At 39.0% G+C, this 23,708-nt stretch overlaps 1 protein-coding gene across 5 annotated transcripts in view; it reads left to right on the top strand.

The window, feature by feature from the left end:
• Positions 1–23,708, top strand: part of Dlg2 (discs large MAGUK scaffold protein 2) — a 1,293,772-nt gene that overhangs the window by 1,085,447 nt on the left and 184,617 nt on the right. Inside the window, exon 1 of one of the 5 annotated variants that reach the window (XM_028770583.1) lies at positions 15,427–15,682. The exons of the other annotated variants lie outside the window; for them this stretch is intronic. The gene's annotated coding sequence lies outside the window, so the exon portion shown is untranslated. Of the gene's footprint in view, positions 1–15,426; positions 15,683–23,708 lie in introns of those variants that run through there. 5 annotated transcript variants of the gene reach the window in all.

Here is a 23,708-nt window from a genome sequence, read left to right as displayed (position 1 = left end):
TTTCCCTCGCAGTCAGCCTTCCACTGAATATGAACATTGTTCATGAACACAGACTTCAGGATGCTTTATGTTACTGTGGATTGTTTCCATTCATCTTGCTGTCTTATCCAGACCATGTCTTACACACTTTTCTGGATGTTGAACATCCCTTGGGACTTTAGGGATAGGTAACAAAGGGATCCCCTTTATTGAGCCATAAATAGCGTTCTTCCCACCCCTTTATTCTCTCATCAGAGCTGGTCACTGAATAGCTCATGCACATTCTTCTATGTTCATAGCTGTAACAATTCTACCATTTTATTTGTGAATACATAACTCCCCCAGAAGACCATGTACTTCTTCAGGGCAGGGGCTAGGCCCTGTACTTGTTTTCCCAGAGCCTAATCCCAAATCAGGAAATAGAAGCACTTTATTACATTGCTGCTGATTCCTGTATATTTTTATAACCCTTCACAGAGAATTGACTCAGCTTACAGTTTCTTTTAAATTAAGCCTTGATGGATCATAGACTCAAAGGAACGAGAGAATCAGCACTTGAATATATCTGCTTTATAGCCAGTAAACGCATACCTCACTTCCATTGACTGCCCAGTAACCTTTGAGCATATTGGTGAGGCTCAGCAGAGAGGGCCACAGGATATTCCTCTGAACCCTTTGCCAGGGCTTCCCAGCTGGTTCCTCACTAGGCCCTGGTTTACTCTAAGAAGTAAGTGTGGTTACATATTATACGAAGCCTGGTAACATTCCAACTTTTATCAGAGCAGACTTCAGCTGCTCCCCCAGCTCACTTGGTAAATGCTTTCCTACCTGATTTCCCAGTTGTTAAAGTGTTCATTATTTATATATTTATGAAGCCAGTCCCCTGGGCTACTGAGCTCGCTTTAAAATGTTCCTGCCCCATCTGGCTTAAATAGAGCATACTAAGGAGCAATGGAGACACAATGGGGCCATGACGTGAGAGAGGAAAAAGGAACTGCCTGGCAAATAGACAGAAGCAAGAAATTCAGATTATTTCCTTTTTCTTCTTTTATGCTGATGTGCTGAGGAAGTGAAGGTACCTAACATTTTCTATCTGGAATTTCATAGTTCTACCTGAAATGATCTGATATTCAAAGTCTGTGAATCTGAGTCAATGAATGGATTATGACTTCTGTCTAGGCAGTCTGATCTCTAAGCCCAGAACAATGGCCTTTCTTCTTTAAACCTCCTTTTATTATAGAAAAAAATTTTTACTTTGTGTGTGTGTGTGTGTGTGTGTGTGTGTGTGTTACTATGGAACATATGTAGAGGTCAGAAAAACTTATGGATATCAGTTTTCTCTTTACCATGTGGGTTCTGGGAACTAAACTCAGGTCGTTAAGCTTAGTGGTAATCTTCTTTAACCAGTAAGCCACCTCACTGGCCTTTTTGTTGTTTCTGTGGTTGTGGTTGTTGCCGTGTGTGTGTGTGTGTGTGTGTGTGTGTGTGTGTGTGTGAGTTATTCTTTTGGCCACTCAATATATCTAAGTGCAGACCACCTTGTAGGACAATCACTTTCTCACAGACAGGCTCTTGACTTTGGGTACACTATGAATCTCTGGATTCTCCAGAAGCTCTATTATCTGTGATAATGCACTTATTGGTCTGGAGTCATAAGTGCCTAGAGAAGTAAGCCATTCAGCATTTCTCAGGTCCAGGTCCAGACCCAATTCTGTTATTTACCACCTATGTGACCATAGGGATGCTGCTTCATCCAGCCTTTCATGCCTCAGTTCCTACATGGAACTCATTGTTATCATACTTAGGTGATAGACTTGCCAAAAATTAAGCTTTGTAAAAGAACGTCATAGTAAAGATTCAGAACGCATCAGTGGTTGTTTTGTTTATAAGATATTGATGCATCCCTGCTTTTCTTCTTCCCCTTTGCTTTCCAGTGTCCCTCACAGTTGTTGGCTCAGTTTGACACACTTAGATAAGGGACTAGACTCATAAACCTAAGAAACTCACCCAGATGATTGACTCCTCTATTCTGTCACCTTTTGGTTTTGGCTGCATGCCCTCTGTTCACCCTGTTTAAAGAATGACTCAGACCTCTTACTTTTAACAGCAAGTCCTCAGAAGAAGAGACAATAGCAAATATTTTGGCATTATTCACTGGAAAAGATAATAGCTCTTTTTTTGCCTTCCTTGTTTAAAGAATGATGGATAATAGTTTAGAAAGCACTTAGCAAGGACTGTACATAACCCAATTGAATAGAGTCTCTGATTTGTATTGTTTTCCCTTAGCAAAGGGGACAAGGTCAGGGTGCAGTATTCTCCATGAAGGACAGCAGGAGAGAAGCCTGGAGCAGCAGACTGAGGTTGTCTGTTGCGACCACAGGTTGTTGCTGCACTCACAGTCTGATAGCAGGATGCCTGCTGTTCATTTGGCCTTTCCTAAAGGGGATAGAGGGCAAAACAAGGACTCAGTTCCCCAGGTTAACACAGGTAACTTAAAAGTATCATACTCTCTCAAAAATCACATCTCTAGGAAAATCACAATTAAATTAGCCAGACAACCTTTATGATATCTACTCAGGACCTCCAACCTACCAAGGTCAGCCAATTTGTCCTCAGATTGAAAGGGTTAAAACTAACCATAATGTATTAGTTGCAGTATTATTAATAGAATAATGATTTGAAGAAGACAGAAACTTCCTTTCTCACAGTCTAAAACCTGAAACAGTCCTTTGGCACAGTAGACAATTTTTTATATAATAATTTAGGAACTTTTTTTCCCCTACTCTATGGCTCCTCTACCTCCAGCATTTGATTTTTTTTTAAGCAAAGGATGGATTTGCATGAATGAGTTGGGAGGGAAAGAGAACCTGAAGCCTTGGGAAGGGAATGCTTTTATGGGACGGATCTGTTCTATCACGTGGGTCAGAGCTCACATTCCTTTGGCCAGAGCTCAAACACATGGCCACACCCAGCTCCCAGGGTGGGGTCTAGTTTTAACCTCTGGAAGAAAAGTACATCAGTTTGGCAAAGTAACTCTGGTCTCTGGCTCAGGATCACTATGACAGCAACTAATCCAACTAATGCCTACAAAGCTCTTGTTCTGTGCAATGCTTTGTACTGTGTCTATTTAGGAAAGGTGCTTTATCTACGTTAGTCGTGACTTCTTATGACATATAATTCATTCCTTTAAAGCATGTAAATCAGTGATTTTTAATATATTCAGAGTTATGCAACCATTGCCACAATCAATTTTAGAGCATTTTTATCATCCCTAAGTAAGCTTCATGCCTATTAGTAATTCCTTATTGTCTCCCAGTGTTCACCCCAATCCCCCAAAATTACCGACCTTGTTTCTGTTCATCTAGACTTCCTTTGCTAAACGTTTTATACAAGTAGAATGTCTGCATTCCTTAATAAAACTCTCACAGTTCTGCAAGGCAGACACGTTGTTTCTCCCATTTCACAGATGAATTTGCAGGAGATTACACACTTTACTAATAATTTACTAATTTGTTTAAATCTTGCTTGCTGTTGAAACTGATAATACTGTAGTATATTAGTATATCCCAATATTTTTTTCTCCTTCTCCTTCTTCTTTTTCTTCTTCTTCTTCCTCCTCCTCTTCTTTCTCCTCCTCCTCCTCTTCCTCCTCCTCCTCTTCTTCCTCTTCTTCTTTGTAACTATCATGGCAAGAAACTGACTTCACAGCAAAGACTCTTAGGGGTCAGAGAGCTCAAGGTTTAATGCCTGAACTCTTTACTCTCCAGGTACATACTGCTCAGTCCTACAGGCACCTCAGTGTCATCTTCTCTAAAATGGAAACAATAAGCTCCATTTGCTGGAAGCATTCAGTAAGCTTACCATATGTGAAACCTGATCTTACAGCCTCATGTAATTGATGACCCGCCAGAGTTAGTTGTGCTTGTGTAGAAGTAAAACTCTCACCATAACTGAGCTATAAATTATGTTCCCTGTACGGACAGGACAATGCCATTGTAATTTGCAGTCTACAGTAAGCTGATGAAAATCCTGGAGTGGCTGAGAGACCCCAGGAAGCTCTGATACAATGAGAATTAGGAAGAAAGGAAGGCAGGTATTCTCTGGGACCAACAAGCATATGAAAAGCCTCATATCAGCTTCGCATCTCAATTGGGCAGAGCAGCTTGTTAGAGGATCTGGAAGGAACCAGCTGAGCCGGTGTAAGTTTGAAGCTCCTTGGGAAAGAAGATAAGCTGGTTGAGTTTCTGTAGGCATACGGCCAATAATGAGGCTTCCAACATAGCATCATATGACTGTCTTCATCACTTTCTCTCAGACAGAGATGTCAGAGCCTTCTACTCAGGAACCAAATGCGTACTTGAGAGACCTGAGGAAGCAGGATGAGAGGATAAGTAAATCCTGCTGCTGTTTTACAGAACTATTCCCTACCTAACCTTGACCTGAGCGATGGTTACATTAAAACCAAAGTTGAGAGCGGAGAAGACAGACACACAGTGAGGAAGTTATATTGGGTGTGACTGCCAAAGTTATGTAGACAGAAGTGGCCATCAGAGAAAAGGGCTGGTCAAATGCACATGTCAGTCTTAAAATTGTTTTCTACAATCCAGGGCCTTGGCTATTTTCTAAGTCTATATACAAGTGATTTAACCCCTTTGATCCTCCATTGAAAGAAATGTTGCTGGGAATTTGACTTGTAACAGTACATGCTACAACCTGCATAATTCCAAGAGACTCCATTCACATACACAAGTCAACAGACTTCTTTTTTAAAGGACCAGAGCTAAGTGTTTTAAGTTGTCCATAGAATATACTTTTATTGAAATAGGGAACCCTGTCATTATAATATACAAGCAGCCAAAGGTGATACATAAGTGAGAAAGCATATGTATGTTACTAGAAAGCTTTGCCTATGAAAACAGACATTTGGATGTCATGTATTTTTCATGTGCAATAATACACTATTGTAATTTTTTGTTTTGCCTAGCCATTTATAAATTGTGAACATTTATGGAGATGGTATCGTGGCAGACAGTACAACAAATTTGGTTCATAGGTCATGGTTTAAATATGATAAATTAAATATGTCCAATGTCTTCTACAGACATGTAATATGGTATCCTTATTATTATAAAGACAAAGGAGAATGCATGAAAATGATCAGCATAATGCCTGTCCCTTAACAAAGCTCAGCAAAGTACCATCACTCTTATTAGCCCTATTTAAAAAAAATAGGAAATTACTTCTCTATTTACCACTGACTTTTGGAAAGAGAGGCAGTTATAGTTTGGTTGTTTATTCCTCTATTATTACAAATAAAACTTACATTAAAATGTGCAAACTAACTGATTTGGGCTGGGAAGATGGTTTAGCGAGAAGACTTGATTTTGATCCCCAGAACTCACATTTTAAAACACTGAGCATGGTGTCATGCACTTGGTTCCAGGGAGGCAGAGCCAGCAGATCCCTAGAGATTGCTAACTGGTCAACCTAACCTACTTGGGAAGCCTGAGGCCTGTAAGAGACCTCCTCTCAATAATCAAATGAACAAAACAAAAACAAAAATCCTCACAGTAACAACAACAAAACCGATACCTGCAGAATGTCGCCTAAGGTTGTCCTTTGCCCTCTACTCCCATGCTTACACATAGAAATAATTTGTTCAGTTAGTTAGGGGCATTAATAAGCTACCCATTTTGGGTTTTTTTTCTTTCTGTTTCAGTGTTGCCTCATTAGCCTATAGATATTTCTTTAATGATTGATCTGTGCTCCCTACTGCTCCAGGACTAAAATAAATTGGGTCTTTCCTGTAAGAGAGTTTTCACTAATTCAGGAAGTGGTTATGTATACCTCAGAGGTGCTCAGGATCTTTTCTTCTTACTACATTTTTATGTTAGTCTTTAAAGATCAATATACGTGCTTTGTCGTGTCTACACCATATCAGTTTCACAATCATGTTGTATAGTTTCTAATTTAAACATGTAAAAATTTCAGACAATGTGTGTGTGGTCAGACGGCTTTCAATAATGACATTGACCAAGCTTTGAGACCACTGGCCTAGGTTGAAAGCAGATGCATACATCCGAGTGAGAAGCTGGAGTTGCCTTGAATGTCACAGGCTCTTTATAGGGGCACAAACATTATTCAAACATGAATTGACATTTACTTTGGGGCAGACTAGAAACAAAATACTGTATGTTTTTAATTTCATAAGAATATATCAGTAGAGTAAGATATATAGTATTATATTCATTTTATAGACAAGAAAGTAGGGTTCAATTCAGAGACATTAAGCAACCTGCAAAGGTCGCTTAAATGAATCAGAACTGTCTAACTATAAAACATCTGACATTTTCTGCTCTGGCCTTCCTCGCATTGAAAAAGTTCATGAAAATGAATTATTTTTTTATATGTTCCTAAACTCTTTTTCTCTTTTCTTTTTTTTTTCTCTTTGGTTTTTCTAGAAAGGATTTCTTCCTGTAACCCTGGCTGACCGGGAACTAGCTCTGTAGGCCAGGCTGGTTTCAAACTCATAGAGAAATCCATCCGCCTGCCTCTGCCTCCCAAGTGCTGGGATTAAAGGCATGTACCACTACTGCCGCTAGCTCCTAAACTCTTAAATTAGGGGCTTTTGATTTTTCCTTTGTATGTTTGCTTGTTTGGCTGGTTTGTTTTGATTTTGATCAACCAGAGCTGGGTTATTAAGTACTAAACCAGTAAGAGTTTCACTTCTCCAGACTTCCTTGATCAAGCCCCTCTCCCCCGCTCCTTGAAACAGGCTTCTCCCTCTATACCATATCCTGGTCATTCCCCACTTGTCAGCATTAGCCCATTTTATGTAATACTAATACCTGAGAGTAGATACTTTAAAAACAATAAAAACCAACCAAACAAACAAATAACCTTATTTTTTAAAGTTCTAGAGTCTGTGAGTCCAAGAGCAAGGGTTTGCTTCTGGGGACGGCATTGCTGCTGTGTCTGAACATGCAGAAGCTATTGCTTGATAAGAATGCTGAGCTGCCTTTTATGGCAAAGCTTTTCTTCTGGACATGAACCCACATGTGTCTCCAACACAGACACTAATTCCTCTATGAGCCCTCTTAAATCACCTTTTAATAGACCCCACTGCTATGCCATTGGAGTTAAGTCTTCAACACATGAATTTTGTAGGATACATTCAGATGTACACATATACATGTCCATTTAAGACTCAGTATAAAGGGCACTGGAGGCATTGCCTAATAGATATGAATGCTTGCCCTGTAGGTATGAGGATATGACCTCAAATCTTCATCACCCATGTAACAAACTGAACATAGATATGTATGCCCAGCTTCCAACTCAGTGAGAGACCTTGTTTCCAGGGAATAAGCTACAAGGAAGACACCAGCTATCCTATTCTAGCTTCTCCATAGATATGCATTCCACATACTCATAGGCATATACCAAACAACACATATACAACATGACACATACACATACATAAAGAGAGAGAGAGATACATAGACAGACATTGACAGAGACAGAGAGACAATCAGAGTGAAAGAGAAAGGGAGGGAAGAGAACAAATCTTCTCATTTTCCAAGAAGTTATAATGACCTCACAGTCACAGGCTACACTGAGTGCTATTCACCATAGATAAAGTCCTTATAATATGACATGCCACTGTACAGTTACCTATTACCTTTTTCTTTCTTCCTGAACTATAGCCTCTTAGGGCAGAAAGAATCTGACGCTGACTACATTGATTTGCCAGTTTTCAGTGTGATCATACAGTGCCCAGACATATCAGGTAGGCTCTTTATAATCATAGAGATTTCTTTAACTGACTGAGAATCTGGGATAAAACTTGGGCAGAGAAATGTATTAAAGTTTGTTTTCTCTAAGGATCCTAGGGCAAATAGATGGGTCAAGTAATGATAAAATTAGGAAAATAATCTTTTATGTGTGAAGACTTTTTCATTTTCATCCATCAGATGCTAAAGAGAACACACATACATACATCCCAGTGGAATTTGTACTAGCTATATATGACTCATATATAGTTATTTCTATAAATACATGTGTATTTAGTGAACACGAAAGCCTAAGAGTAGATTACCCCAGTTTTATAGACAGTCTGTAGATTACTGAATGCTCAGCAAAAGGGTAAAGTCCATTTCCATTCTCCAGGGCTGCTGGACCAAGCTCATTGAATTACCCAGTTGCTCTGAATCTCCTTAATCCTAAAGCCATTTCCCTTCTGGGGACATAAAGCTTTGCCTCTTTCTTAGAAGAGAATTAGCATTTTACTAAGAGCTTTTATGGTGTTCTATATACTTAGCAGAAATGATCTCATTTAATCCTTAGACATTTGCACAAGCCCGCAGGTCATGAACCCAAAAGAAAGTGGATCAGGTTAAAAACAAGCCAAGATTTTTTTTTTAAAGAAAACAGGAAATCTTTACTAGTAAACGGAGGGTATCATGACTAGGCAATGTCTGAGTTAATAAATATAGTTAACTTTAGTTATATCCTTCATAAGGGACCACAGTAGATTAATTTATTGCTGATAAGATGTTGTGGCAATTAATATATTTTGTACAAAGCAGAGATTTTCTAGCTAACTCATAACACAGCTTTCCTCTTTCCATCCCCCAACTTGGCTATATATAAAGAGCTTTCTTTAATTTGTTTTATGACAGGAACAATATTAGAACATCTGTTCCCAGAATTTTTTATTTTATAGAGTAAAAGCATTACAGAAAATAAACCCTTATAGTTCAACAGATTTATGAACTTTCTCTTCACCAGTTTCAGAAACAAAGAGATAATAGCAAAAGCAATAGGAAAGAAAGACAAATGGGAGGAAGGACATAATCCTATAACAAAAGAAGGCCTGATTTTCTAAGTAAGAAAATGTTGTAGCCTATGAATTTTTTCTTATTCTTCTTTGGACCACAAAGACCAAGGATCACTGTATAGGACTACTGTGCTACTGTGTATGGACTTTGAAGTCATATAGGTCTTGCTTTAAAACTCAGATCATTAATTCCTTCATGTCATAATTGAAGCAAGTTGATCTGTAGTTGCCAAGGTGCCAGTGGTTCCTGTCCTGTTCTATTACTGTTCTTCCAAAGGAGTTAGAAAACATTCTATTCAGGATCTTCTTCTGGATCCTACCAGTTCTTTTTTTTTTTTTTTTTAAGGAGTGTAACTGTAGCCATTAGTCAATATTCTCACTATGTTGGTGCTAATGTCTAAGAACAGTCACATTAGATTGGGAGGTCACCCTATTCCAGTATGACTTCACCTTAACAATCTACAACAGTTGAATTTTGAAATTAAGTGATACTGAGGTATTATGCATAAGGACTTCAAAGATGTAAATTTAGAAAGAGGACAAAATTGAACCAATGCAAACTTCCTTGAGGAATAATTCTGTCCATTCAAACATGAGAGGTGTCAAGTACACTGTGAAATCCTTGTAACAAACCAGAGCAGTCCAAGAGTAAGTTGATTATTTCCTAAGAAAATTAATAATTGAAAATTTTGTTACAAGAATAAAATGATTTGTACAAATATGTGAAACCAAGACGGTTTGTTTGTTTGTTTGTTTGTTTGTTTGTTTGTTTTTGACACAGGGTTTCTCTGTGTAAACCTAGATATCCTGAAACTTGATCTGTCAAGTAGCCTGGCCTAAAATTCAGTTATCTCCCTGTTTCTGATTCCCAAGTGCTGGGATTGAAGGCAAAACCAAGACATTTTGAAGTTAGGACTTTAAGCACATTCATATCACAAATACAAGTATTATGTGGTAGATAATGTACTAGATTCTGAAGTTCAATCACAGACAAAACAGGTCAGGCCTTTGGCCTCACAGAGCAAGTCGAGAGCAGGTTGGGGGGAAGGCAGAAGTAAAAGGAGGAATAGGGGAGGCTATACTGTCTGTGTCTCTCCACAGAGGAGGAACTTTAACCAGAGACTTGCACCTGCAGTGGAGGAACAGATCCTGAGTGAAGTGAGATGCACTGTGGGAAGCTCCAGATGACAAGCTGGGCCTAACTCTGGCTGCAGGATAGATAAGAGATTGTAGGAAAAGCACTAGCCTAAGCAAGTCAACAATAAGGGCATCAAAGAAATCTTGTGGAGGATGATGGTGGTATAAATAAGGGAGGTATAGAAATGGAGGTGGGAAAGGTTCAAGATATATTTTAAAGACATTTGATGACAAGTAAAGTTTGAAGTGTAAGGTAAGAGGAAACATCCTTGAGGTTTTGACCAAGCACAGCTACATGATTATATTATTTATTGGAAAGTTCCAGACCGAGTGGTCAAGGGGATAGTAAAGTGTACTTCCCATGCAAGCATGAAGACCTTAGTTCCATCCTTAGAATCTATGTGAAATAACAGGATATGATGTTCTGTTACTGGGAAAGGAGAGACAGACATATCCCCGGGGCTTGTAGTCAGCTGTCTTAAGCCTCAATTAGTAAGGCCCTGCCTAAACAAACAAATAAACAAACAAATAGCAGTACATAGCTCCTGGAGAATAATACCCAGGCCTTTGGCAACATGTGTACACAGGAAAATACTCATACTGAAAATAGAGCAAATTTGGTGAGGAAACTTAAGAGTTTAGTTTTAAACAATTAAGTAGAAATGCTTAGAAAGGGATGATGATAGATATGAGAGTTTGGAGTGTGGACACAGAGGTTGGGGATTTAGCTCAGTGGTAGAGTGCTTGCCTAGTAAGCACAAGGTCCTAGGTTCGGTCCTCAGCTCTGAAAAAAACCCAAAAAACAAACAAACAAAAGTCAAAATAACAAAAAGACAAAACAAAAAAACAAACAAACAAAAACCAAACAAGATAAATGGAGTGTGGACACAAATGTCATTTGGACCTTGACACTAGACAATGTGGCCTTAAGAGTAACTGAAGCCAAAGAGATCTAATGATAAGTGGTAGGGTGCTTTGTGTTTGAAAGGTTGGGGTGTAGAAGGCTCAGTTGAGAATACTTGAAGAATGGATTAATGAGTATTGCAAAGATGGTTCAGTTGTCCGAGCACTGCCTGGACGAACAGGAGGATCTAACTTTAAATTCCCACCACTCAAGTTAAAGGGCTAGGTGTGATCACCTAGACCTGGAACCCCAGCACTGTGGGACACAGAGACAGGAGAATTACTATACTTGTGTGTACTGGATACCAGCCCATTTCCAGATTCAGTGATCGATCTTGTCTTAAAGGAATAAGGCAGATGTGATAGACATCTGATGCCCTAATATGGTCTTCAGACACATGTGCATATGTGCTACATGCTCACATACACTCACATACACTCACATACACTCAAAATTTAAAAAGTAGAATGGACATATAATGTAGAAAAAACTCAAGGAGTTTAGGAAACAAAGGAAAAAGAAGATTAATTCAGTAAGGTGAAAATTGATTCTGCCAAGTGCTTAGCAGAGGTCACATAAAGAGGACTACACACTGGTCATTGACTTGTCTCAATGAAGATGTCGTCATTACCTTAATAAGAGCAATTTTCATGGTACAGCGACAGTAAAGTCACCCAAGGAAAGAATATATGTGAGAAAGTAGACACAGTATATTTTCTGCTGTTTCAGTTTCCTATTAGCTATGGGTATAATAGTAAGAAATAGGCTCTACAGTCTTAACCTTTGATAATTATTCTGACTGCCCTGTGTAAATAGATCCACTTCTTCTTTCTAGCCAGAGTGTTTTCGTCTACCAGAGGCAGTACAGTGTATTTCAAAAAGGTATTGTGGGGGGAAGAGTTAAATGAGAAATATGGAGTTTAGCTTATCACTAGCCCATATTAATTATACAATAAATATTAACATCATCACAATGTTATATATGCGATGCTTACATATGTTATGTATACATATGCATACATTTTATATAAATGGAAGGCTCTATATAATTCATTATGTCTGAGAGTAATTGGTGACATGAGGTAGTAATCACAAATGAATTTGTGTAAAGGTGTGATTACTCATCAAAGGGCGGCTGAGAAATATGTGGAAGTAATAAATGCTCACCTGTGTTAATATTTTACATGGTATGCCAATGGAGAAGTTAAGTGATAGGGAGAACGGACAAAATAGAAATGCCTTCTGGGGACCTGGCAGGATGGCCAAGCAAGTAGAGGCACTTGCTATAAACCTGATGAGCTTAATTCCTAGGATCCATATGGTAGAAGGCGAGAGTGGACTCCCTGGGGTTGTCCTCTGACTTTTGCACATACACCATGGTGTACATGCACAAAAATAGATAAATTAATGTAATTTTAAAAGAAAAGGAGTAGCTTCAGGGAGATTTGGGAAGATCAAAGCAAGTCATTGAAACTGGCAATCACTGAAAGGACCAAACTATTTCAGGTAATAGGTGACTAACCACACACACACAAACACACACACACACACACACACACACACACAGAGGAAGTAGCTACTGATGTTGAAAACATAGGTCATCTGCTCTTTGCTACACATGGTGTTATACTTGGCTTTGCTTATGAGCTTACATGCTCAAGTCTCTCCAAACCCTCAATTATGTTACATACGTTTGCTTCAACAGAGTGTAGTATTAAGAATATCCGTGAAAGTCGACGCAAGCCATAATAGATGTATAGCAGTACCTCACCTAAAGAAAGCAGTTTTCTTTCCCTCTCATGTGTATGTGTGAATAGTGTTCATGTATGAGTGTATGTACATTCACATGTGTATAGGTGCATTTATGTGTGCATGAACTTGACTGTGCATATTTTACTCAGAGACTTAAAGAATGTTTAAAATAAGGAGAGGGTAGCCTGTGTATGATCAAAGGGGGGATAGTCTGTATGTGATCAAATTAAGTTGGCTACAAAGTCATTCTCTGGAAATTAGAGAGCTAAGAAAGTCTGTCATTATAGACCTGCATATTCTACATAGCATGGTGGCGACTCTAAAGCCCCAGGATTTAACCAACCCTGAGGGTTACTAAAGAATGATGATTGCATACCTTTAAGACACCAGGTTTTTTTTTTCTTTTATCTCTTCCCCCATCCTTTTTTAAAGATAGGTTGTTGCTATGTAGCACAGGTTGTCCTTGGACTTGTCATATTCCCATTCCCAAGTGCTAAGCATAATAGTTGTGTACCAGTACCCCACCTAAAGAAAGCAGTTTCCTTTTTCTCTAATGTGTATGTGTGAATGGTATGCATGTGTGTGTTTGCACATTCACATGTGTATAGATGCATTTATGTGTATGTATATGTGTGTGTGTCTGTATGTGTGTGTATATATGCATGTACACGCATATGAAGGCCTAAGGCTACTGTCAGTTCCTCATTACTATCCACATTAAAGCAAGGTCTTACAGCTGAACATAGAGCTAACCAGAATAGCTAATACAGCTAGCCTGTTTGCTCTGGGGAATCTCTTGTCTCTAGAGCTGAAATTGCAGGTGGGCTGCAATACCCATCTGGCACTTACATGGGCTCTGGGAATCCAAAACCTGGTTCTCATACTTGCTCTGCAATTGCTTTAACAGGTGAGCCATTTTCTTATCCCCCAGATAGCAGTTTTTAATAGCAACAATAATAATTTATGCTGACTTCAGAGGAGTTGGACAAGGGAGATGCCTGTCTCCCCTGGCACAACTTGATTTAATGACAGGAAATAATGGGTCCATGCAAAAATTCATTAGTTTTTATGGGATTGGTGACAGATGTTCATTTGAAAGAAGGTCAAAAGACATCAGTGGAACATCAGAATAGATAGGAAACATACTCTAAATATGCTTTCCTAGACTTGCAAGTTCTTTTGACTAGTGGCAAAGTACAAGGAAGCGACTGAGCTTGGCTGATTGGAGTAGAAGGAAGAGGTGAAGTTGGGAGAAAGGCTGATGGACTGATTTTTGCAGCCCCAAGCAAGGCCCCTGCGATCTTCCGTTCTTACAAGAAACCCTGCATCCTAGTGATGCTTCTCAGCCTGAAGACCAGGCATCTCTGGATTTTCCCATTGCACTTTCATAACATCCAGGAAGACTTTTTGGTAAAGAACAACTGACATTTAAAAAATACTTGGGAGAAAATAAAAGTCACACATAAATGTTCATAATAGAAATGTGGTAAGAACAATACTACCAGTTGGTATATACGTGTTATTAAAAAGGGGGGACATACTATTTTTCTCATGTATTCTGCTTGAGTTTTCGAGGTAGACATGAATGTACCCATTATAAATAAACAATAGCTTATATAGTCAGTTACTTGCAGAGTTGAAGTCTTAAAAATATCAGTTAATCACCAACCATTATCTTATTATTTCTACAAAAGATCATCATCAAGAAATGTGTCCATTGTCCATCAGCTGTGAGAAGTTTAGCACAAATGATTTCTATGGTAGGACAGAATGTAAGAGTGTGGATTTTGAACTGAGCAGTCTAGGGAATGACTCCATTTCTGCTGGGTAGTTGACGTGTGATGCTCTCTAAAAGATTGCTTGCTCTCTTTGATTGCTGGTTTTGTTTTGTTTGTTTTTTGTTTTTTTCATCTGTAATGTATTTTTAACACTAGGACCCATTTTGTAGGAGCACTCTAAAGATAAAATGAACTGATGCATGCTAAGCATTTTGAAAACTGCTTGGCATGTTTGCCCAATAAATGGTTGTCATTATTATTCAAAATGTGCTTTCTAGGGGAATTGATACCTGATGAACTTTCTGACATCAAACTAACCTTTGTCAAATGGGAAAAAACTCAAACACAATGATCACACCTTCCTTTTAACAATTCTTGTTTAATAGAATCTTGTCTCATTTCCATAGTTTACAGTTTTCATACCTTCTATTCTTGGGGTCAGTATAGGAGGATAGAAAGACTTTGTAGTTGATAACAGAAGACCTGAGCTTAGGTTCAAGTGTCTGTCACTCTTAGGAATTATGAACTATGTTACCTGGGCAAGATACTAACCTTTCTTGCTACAATGTCTTTACAGACACAATGAGCAGGGTGGGCTTGTTAACCTCTAGGATTACTTGTCTCCTCCAAGTTCACCAAGCACCAAAAGTTCCTTGGCCTCTGAGCTCTAGCATTTGGTAGTTCTGAAGCCTTCCTGGTCACTGAGAGACTCATCAGAGTAGAAGTATTTTATGCACTATGACTTCGCTATTGCAGGGCTGGGTCTTTACAGAACTATTATAAAAACCCCAAATAGCACACTTCGGTATGCGTGCATATATGTGCATCTCTCTGATGCGGGGCTCTTCTCCACATTTCTCTGTTTTTGCCTTCTCCCCACTGGTTTGGGTGGATCCACCTTAACAAGGTATAGGGGAATACAAGCGAGGAGAATGAGAGTGCTGTATGGATGGTGGGAAAGCATCCTATTGGTTAGTACTGGTACATCCCAAACACCAATTACTGTCACTGCCTCTGAAGCTGTTATTTTCTTCAGGATGAGTTACAAGGAAATATATGTACCCAGCCACTGAGGATGCTGCATGGTCACCCCCTGTGATGTAAAATATGAGCGTCTAGGAGGGGCTGTTTTATAATTCATCAGGTTCCGCTAGTGAGTTCTGCCGGAGTCTTAGTTATCAAGGCAAGTGTGAACCGGACAGGAGACAGGAGAATCTGGCACCAAGGAAACAGGGAAAGCTGCTTTCAGTGTCTCCTGCCTCCTCCCTGCTTTGTTCCCTAATTTTGTGCTCGGTAAGTTTACTGGCTTGACAGCCAATTGTTGTTGAATAAGATTGGCAAATATATCTGTCGCGTGGAATATGCACTTGCTGTCAGAAGTCTGTGTGTCAGTGTTTGGGCTTCTGAAAAATTCCACAATTTCCCTTTAATGATCAAAAATAGCTTAAAAGATGAAACAGAACCCAAGGGATCAATTATTTACCTTGATCCTTGGAAGGCTGCTTTCCGTGGTTGCTAAAGTTTCTTGGGTTTCGTTCTGTCAGTTTCATTTGTTGGGTGAGCTTTGAAAAGAACAAGTCTCTTTGTCATAAAATTGTTTTTCTTAGCTGCCAAAACGAGGTATGTACAGGGCAATTTATCCATCCCCACCCCCCTACTGACTCTCCCCAGCAAACCGTAAATCTTAAAACAGACTGTTCGCCTGGTTACCAGCTCCGACTGAGCTGAACCTGTGCAAGGCAAGATTCAAATTGCAATCTTTTGTGTGAACAGAACTGGGGCTGTGAATAATTGGCATTGTGGAGATTATTGTAAAACACAGTACGGTGGTCGGCTCTGCATTTTGCTAGGCTGGGATCAGATTTGCATTTGTTGTGCCTGTTGATGGGGAGAGAGCGAGAGCCCCAGTCATTCCCGCAGGACAGAAAGATGCAGAAGACATGCCCGGGATCTGTGTAACTTGTGGCTGTGTGCTCCAGTTCCCTCTTGCCGTTAACAACTACCTGAAGCTGTATTGCGGATCTCTGTATGTGCTGCTCTGTATACAGGTTCCAGGTCCTGGCTCCATAGAATGTGTGCTAACTCCTGGTCTGTGAACTGTACAGTATTATTTCCTTGCAAGGTCTTTCTTTCCACACTGCTTTCTGTTCTCTTGTTTTGCCTTTGCCCAAATCTCTCAGAAACCAACAGCTTGAGGGACTTTTTTTTTTTTTGAGAAGCAGATTTAACTGTAGTGTCATATGGCATATTATATATGAAGAGGAATAGCAAAGACATTTTCTTGAATGTTTCAAGTGTGCTTGGCTTGTTGATGTTTGCTTTCTTTCACCTGCAAGAAGCTACTGTCTTCTGATCCCTAATTGTCTGGGCAAAGTGTTTACTTTGCACATTGAATGTGCTCCCTCTTTCTAGGTAGATGTAGAACTGGCAGAAATACTCTTATCCTGAAGGAGGGCAGTTTGCTGTAGCATCTCTCTGCAAAGAAAATGCATGCCTTTTTATTTCATCAGGAAACTTGGCTTCTTAGCTTTCTCCTTGCTTCTCCTTAGTAAGTGATTTGGTCATTGGAACTGTCACATAGCACATAAAGTTGGGTCTCCTCTCCCAAGATTCTTTCTGACTGCTCCAAAAGACTTGGAAATTTGAGGTTACAGAATATATATATATATATTCCACAAACATTTTTCTCTCCCATACTCCCTCCCCCCCACACATACAAATAGGTTTTCTATATTTTTCTATTTCTCTGAGTAAGTTCTGCTTAAAATGCAGAGGGGCAATGTGTTGTGGTTGGCATTTAGGGTGTGTAACCTGAGACTTGATTTATAATCTACAATGTGGTGTCCCAGGAGGGGTCTGTAAAATTTCTGTGTTCAGCTCCAAACCTCTGGGCTTTCACAGTAATGATCCAGGTAGGAAATCTAGAAAATCACTGCAGATATAAATGAACATCTGTGTTTAATGGTGCAGCCAGCCCATGGTGTTTTATAAAGCTCAGGACAAATGGCTTAAAGGTTCCTAAAAGTGTGAGTCTACCTCACTGCCAAGAAAAATATAGTTATGAAGTACCCTTGAGATGTGTATTATGCAGTGAGTTTTATTGTGGCACATTTTTTTTAAAAAATGACATGCCAGAATCCGGACTGTATTATTCAGTATCTGGGTTTCAATTCATGTGGCTTTATAGAGAAATAAAGCAATGTGCCAAACTCAGGAAACTGAGTTTCTTCTCATCTAGTGATGGTTTTTCCATCTTTTCCACCCACAAAAGATGAGCTCTATTTATAAAAACAAAAGACAATTTAGCCTGAGTTATTCACAATTACATTTATAGCAAGAGGGGCTGGCATGCAGCTTGATTGGTAGAGGGCTTGCTTAGCATGCCCTGGGATTGATCTCCAGAACAGCATAAACCCAGCATAGTGGGACACACCTGTAATCCCAACAACTGGAAGCTGGAGACAGAAAGTTATCCTTTGCTGTGTATCAAGTTGAAGGTCAGCCTGAGTTACAAGAGACCCTATCTCAGTGAGGGAAGGTTTTATAGCAAGACAAAACTCTGACAAGAATGTTTTAGAAAGAAACAAGACACACATAGACAAATCATCTGTCTCAAACAATTTGTCATGAGATGGTTTTTCTTAGCTGTCAAAATGAGGTATGTACAGGGTGGCTTATTCAGCCTCATTGCCCAACTGATTAAAGGCCAAAGTAGCAATCATGAATTTCACCTTTGTGACATACAGAACTCCTTTCTAGAAGATGGGAAATGGATAAGGGTAGCAGGGCACAAATGGAAAAAAGAGGACTGTCTCCTGCTGAGTGTTGATGGTGTCTCCCACTCTCCTTAACTGTACAATGGGGCAGGAGGAAGGTGGGAGCCTTAAGCCAAGCGGATGGAACATAATAATCACAGAACACAGCATTTGACACAAAAGGGACACCTGTTAAAAAGATAGTCATAATGTTCATAAATTGTGTTTTAGGGATATTATTAACTTATTGCAATGGAAGTTAATTGTGGACAGTAGACACAGTAGACAGAGAAGTCATGACTTTTTCTGGTTTGAAAGATTTATTTCTGAGAGCTTGATAATTTGTTTCTATTTCTACTTCAAAAACTTATTAAAAGACAGTTATTGTGTTTCTGTTCACTTTTACCTAATTTCTAGAATGGTACCCCAATCCTCATGCAATTATTCAAAGACGAAATTTCATTTGAGGAAAACCCATGGGAATAAACTGATGCCAAATGACTTATCATAGCTCTTTAGTGGATCTGCCAAATAACAATTAGGCCACGGCCCCATCCCTAACATCACATTAAAGCACAAAAATAGAAGAGTCGTGTAATTTATGATATCCCAACCACCCTTGCTGAGTGTTTCACATGCATTTTTCCTCTAATACTTCTCACAGCCTTACCTGATAAATGCTTTTATTTTTTATCAAGTGGTAAAATGAAATTTGAGATATACTTATCCAAATATTAATAAATTGATGAGTTTACTATAGCATTTGGCATTCCTGGGATTTAGACTTACACATTTTTTGATTCCAGACTCTACAGTGTAACCCTAGCATAGATTTACACAATAGACTTGCTAAGTTGTGCATGGTTCCGTTCTTTTGGACCTTGGCCATAAGCTTTGACTTTTTCTTATTTGAATATTTAATCCCTATCAGAGTATTCAAATTTTAAAATTGAATTTTGGAAATTTGTTTACTCTCAATACTGGGGACATCCCTGCAAAATACTCACTTATATTTCTGAGTAGTAAGCCTAAGATTCCAATGGAAGGGTTTTCCTGGAGCTTCTGTTCACTTTTGCTTTCAACTTTCCCCCTGTGAAGTGAACAAACAATCACTTGAGTAAGAAACTGGTGTAAAAGTGTCAGACTAAAAGCTTTTAAAATGCCACCCTGGAATCAAAAACGATTTGATCCATCAAGGGTAAGTGTTGCCTTTCTTTACATCCAGAGGCGTCGATTTACTTTGGCAACTTTGGGGCCAACTGGATTAAAACCGTTTGTCATTTATCATTTATGCCACTGGAAGTCATGATTGCTTGTAGGAACCATGGCAAATTTCAGGGGTGCTTTTTGTGCCTGTAGTTTTAAGTTGTGGTTTTAAACCTGGGAACAGTTAGAAGATGCCAGAAGGAGCTTTGCTTTACAAGCTGGCTTCAACCCAGCCCCAGACTCCACAGCTCCATGTAGCCAAATGGGTATTATTGCACTCCTTTTCATCTCGGGTTGTGGTTGAAACAAAGACCCACCTAGGAGGAATTAACAGTTAGGACTTCCAGGCAGCAGATGTCTGTAATTATTAAAAACAAGGAATTGTGTGTGTGTGTGTGTGGGTGTGTATGTGTGTGTGTGTTATAATGCAATGAGAATTATCAAACAATTAACATAGGTGATTTTTGCCTGTATTTTTGTAGTTGTTACCTTTATTTTCACAAGGTTTTTTATTTGGAATGTCTTAGGAAGTATTCCATGCAACTGAACCTTGCAAGCTTGTTTTGTTTTTGCCATACAGTAAATATAGAAATTTCTTTCTCTCTATTGCAGAAAAAGGTCAATGTTATAACTTATATCCAGGAATTAGCTATGCTTCATCCCTATGCAAGTATATGGTACAATGAATACTTTGCACGTAGGGTATCTAGATCAAAATATCTACTCAGTCTGAAACAGAGAAATTAAATGATTGCTCTGATGACTAACATTATATACTATATTTATGCTATATTTATTTTTCTTAAAAGAGATGATGATATGGATGGACAGGGAAATAAAGATAAAATTGGGCATTTGAGTTCTACATTGATGACTCTTAACAGGGCAAATATTGAATGGAGTTGCACTGCTTATTTTTATTTTTGTTTTATGTGTCATATAAACTTTTATAACATGTATTATGTATGTACTTAGGGAAGGGGACAGAAAGCAGATTAAATGAGATTGGGAAATGACGAATGTGATATTGAGACGAGTGAACACTGCAAGGAGAGTCAAGCCCAGTGTTAATAATGTACAGAATAATTGATAAATGTTGTGCTCTGACCTTAGTGATGCAGTCATTTATTTGATATGGTTTCTTTGATGTCTATTATAAAGTGTTCATGAAATATGAACTAAGTATGGAAAGAAAAGACCTGCTAGGTGACAATATTGCAAGCTGGAAGTATGAATCCTTGAACCCAGAGAACTTATAATGTGAGGCCTGGATGGCTATGTGAGCCTGCAGTTCTATGGCAGAGTCCTACCCTACCATGGCATGAGCAGGTCACATTGCTTTCTGCTGCAATGAACAAAAACCATGACTAAAACCGACTTGCTCAATAAAGGGCATAGTGGTGGTTGTAACTTTAAAGTACAACAGTCAATCCGTGTTTAAGAGGTCATACCCTTTGACTTGCAATACTTTCAAGGAACCCATTTCTTTTGGTTCTGCTGTGTTGCTGGCCTTGCTCCATCCCAAGAGTGACCAGTTTAGCTTGATAGCCCTACAATTGTTCCAAGGACTCCCAGACAGCTTGTTCACATGGTCATATCTAGCCCAAAACAAATTTTATCAATGGTCCCTGAATTCACTTTGAGTTGCCTGGTTTATATCTATTTTGAACATAAGAGCAAATTATTTGCATCATTCTGAAATTAAGAATAAAGATAGCCTTCCAAGGACTTTACAAGTCTCTAAATGACATTTTTCAGCTGTTGCTGTTACTTAGGTTTGGTGAAGATGGTAGAGGCTGTCAGTAGGTCTGAGACATCCATAACTTGTTAAATGCAAAACACATAATGAACAAATGTCCTCTTGAGTTAGTACATAGAATAACATAGTGATGGCCAACCATATCAGATGTTGCTTAATGTCCGTAAATCAACATCCAGGATGAGTAGGGACTTTTCAGAGAATAAGCATGAGAAAGCTGAGACACAGCTCGGTGGCAGAGTGTTTGTCTAGCAGACACAAACCTCCAGGTTTGATTCCCCAGCAATGAAAATTTAAATAAAAGAAAAAGACAGGCTTCAAGGCACAGAATAAAATCTTTTTGTATTCACAGATATCATCCAGGTAGTTGTTACCCTGGCACTATTACAAGACTCACCAGCCAGAAGCCATCTGTCCCAAAATGCAATGAGCAGAAAACCTAAAGTATCAACTTCACCAAAACTGGCTATATGACTGCATGATGTACTGTAGACAAACACTCTCATATTCTCTCTTTCTCTCTCTCTCTCTTTCTCTCTCTCTCTCTCTCTCTCTCTCTCTCTCTGTCTCTCTCTCTCTCCTTCCCTCCCCCCCACTTCCTTCCCCTCCCTCCGACTCCCTCCCTCTCAGTATAAATGTAGGCTTGAATTAAACTCAATGTGAATCTTAATATTTTCACCCCAAGGTTCACAGTGACAATATTGTAGAGCTGGGTATACCATCTTCATCCTCCACTGTACTTTCCCTTCTAATGAAACCTACTGAAAATTAGTTCCTAACTCACACAGTACCTCAAATGCATTTGGATTTTGGTGTATGGATTTTGGTGTCATAAAACTCAGGATGTTAACATGTTGTAAGATGAATGGGAGCACTCACCAAGTCACACATGTAATGTGTATCATATTGAGAACGACATACAGCAGAGCGAAATAATTTTTATCCAAATACAAATGTTTCATGGAAAATCAGACATAACTGTGATCTCTGCAGTATGTATAATTTATATATTTCATAAGTTCTGTTTTTGACAATACTCATCTTTTTTTCCCATTTGCTTTTTTGATAACGTTGTTAAAAGTGGGCTTAGGAACAGTTTCCCAGCTAAACTGCTGATTCCAAATTCAGTGAGCCTCCTTTGCATTGCTTCACAAAGAAGAGATTATCAGGCTGTTTCCTTTCTGTAGGGAATCAGTTCCATGTTGCTTACGATATGCTAATGTGGTGAAGCAGTCCTCACTGCTGTGGCTTCTCTAGGTGCTGTCAGTCCACCTACCTGGTGCCTAAGCTTCTAAAAACTCATTCATGTATCTAGCCTTGGCTCAGAGAACACTTAGGAACAGCAGGAAACAAAACCAAAGGACAATCTTTTTACCATTTGCTCAGAAAATCAGCAGCCTGGTGCAGGTAACAGGTCCCCCATCTAGCTGTATCAGTGAAGACCCTAAAACTTAGAGGAGGATTTAGTGACCACATAAACAGTGCTCTCCAGAATACTGGCATCTTCTTTTCAGGTTCACTTTGCAAGCAAAGCTCAAAATGTAACACAGTAGAAAGGGAATAGATAATGTGTGTTTCAAAGCATAACCCATCACACCTAAGCATTCAAAAGTCTGAGTTTATCCCACAGCATTGCCTTGCTTTCCTGTAGTATAAACCTGATACAATCTTCCTTATCTTCTTCTAGAACTTTCTTGTACAAGCCAAGAGACAGCCACTTAAACTGTTTCTTGGCTAAATTTTTTATGTCTGATAATTACTGTGAGTTAGGGGCAGGGCCTGAAAAAGACCAGAGACCAGTACCATATTCCAACAATGTACAGTGCTTCTGGTTCTTAAAATAGTTGGGTATGGAGCACCCTGCTTGGTAATAGCTTCTATGTAAAATGCTCTGAGTGTCCCTTTTCCTGCTACCTTAGGCACACTAGCCCCAAGAATTTATATATATATCTCCATAGTCAATGCAGGATACTGCTGATTATTAAATACAGAGGCATGAATTTTGTATAAGTCTGCCGTATGTTTTAAGTAGTACAGTTGTAATTGGGTATGACAATAATAACATTCAGATGTAGAAATAATGTATAATTAAACACTAAGATGCTTTGAAAAACACTTTTTTTTTCCATGCATATGTGTGCATGAGGGTGAGCACATTCATGTGGATGTGAATGCTTCTGTGTATTCAGGCCGGAGGCTGACATAAGGAGTGTTTCCTGATTGCTTTTTACTTTATTCATTGAGGCAGAACCCCTCAATTATAGCCAGAGTTTGTATGGATTATTCTACCTTGCCAGCTTAAGCTATGGATCTCCTCATATCCACCTTCTTAGTGTTGGAATTACAAGCAGGCTGCTACAGCTACCTGACAGTTGTATGGTTCTGAGCATCTGAACTCTGGTTCTGTTTGTTTGTTTGTTTGTTTGTTTGTTTGAAGATGATTAGGGAACTGTTATTTGAGAACGTCTGGAAGGATTGGCTAAGAAATGGATACCATAAGAAGAAGGGATGGTGTCAGGCTTTGCAGTTCTTTGTCATTGACAGATAATAAAATTTCTAATTAAAAATGTAAGTGTGCGTGTGCGTGTGCGTGTGTGTG

This window comes from Grammomys surdaster, unplaced genomic scaffold, assembly GCF_004785775.1.
Source record: "Grammomys surdaster isolate TR1022 unplaced genomic scaffold, NIH_TR_1.0 203, whole genome shotgun sequence".
NCBI classification, from domain to species: domain Eukaryota; kingdom Metazoa; phylum Chordata; class Mammalia; order Rodentia; family Muridae; genus Grammomys; species Grammomys surdaster.
The sequence above is the reverse complement of the archived record's forward strand: the minus strand, read 5'-3'. Positions and strand labels throughout refer to the sequence as shown.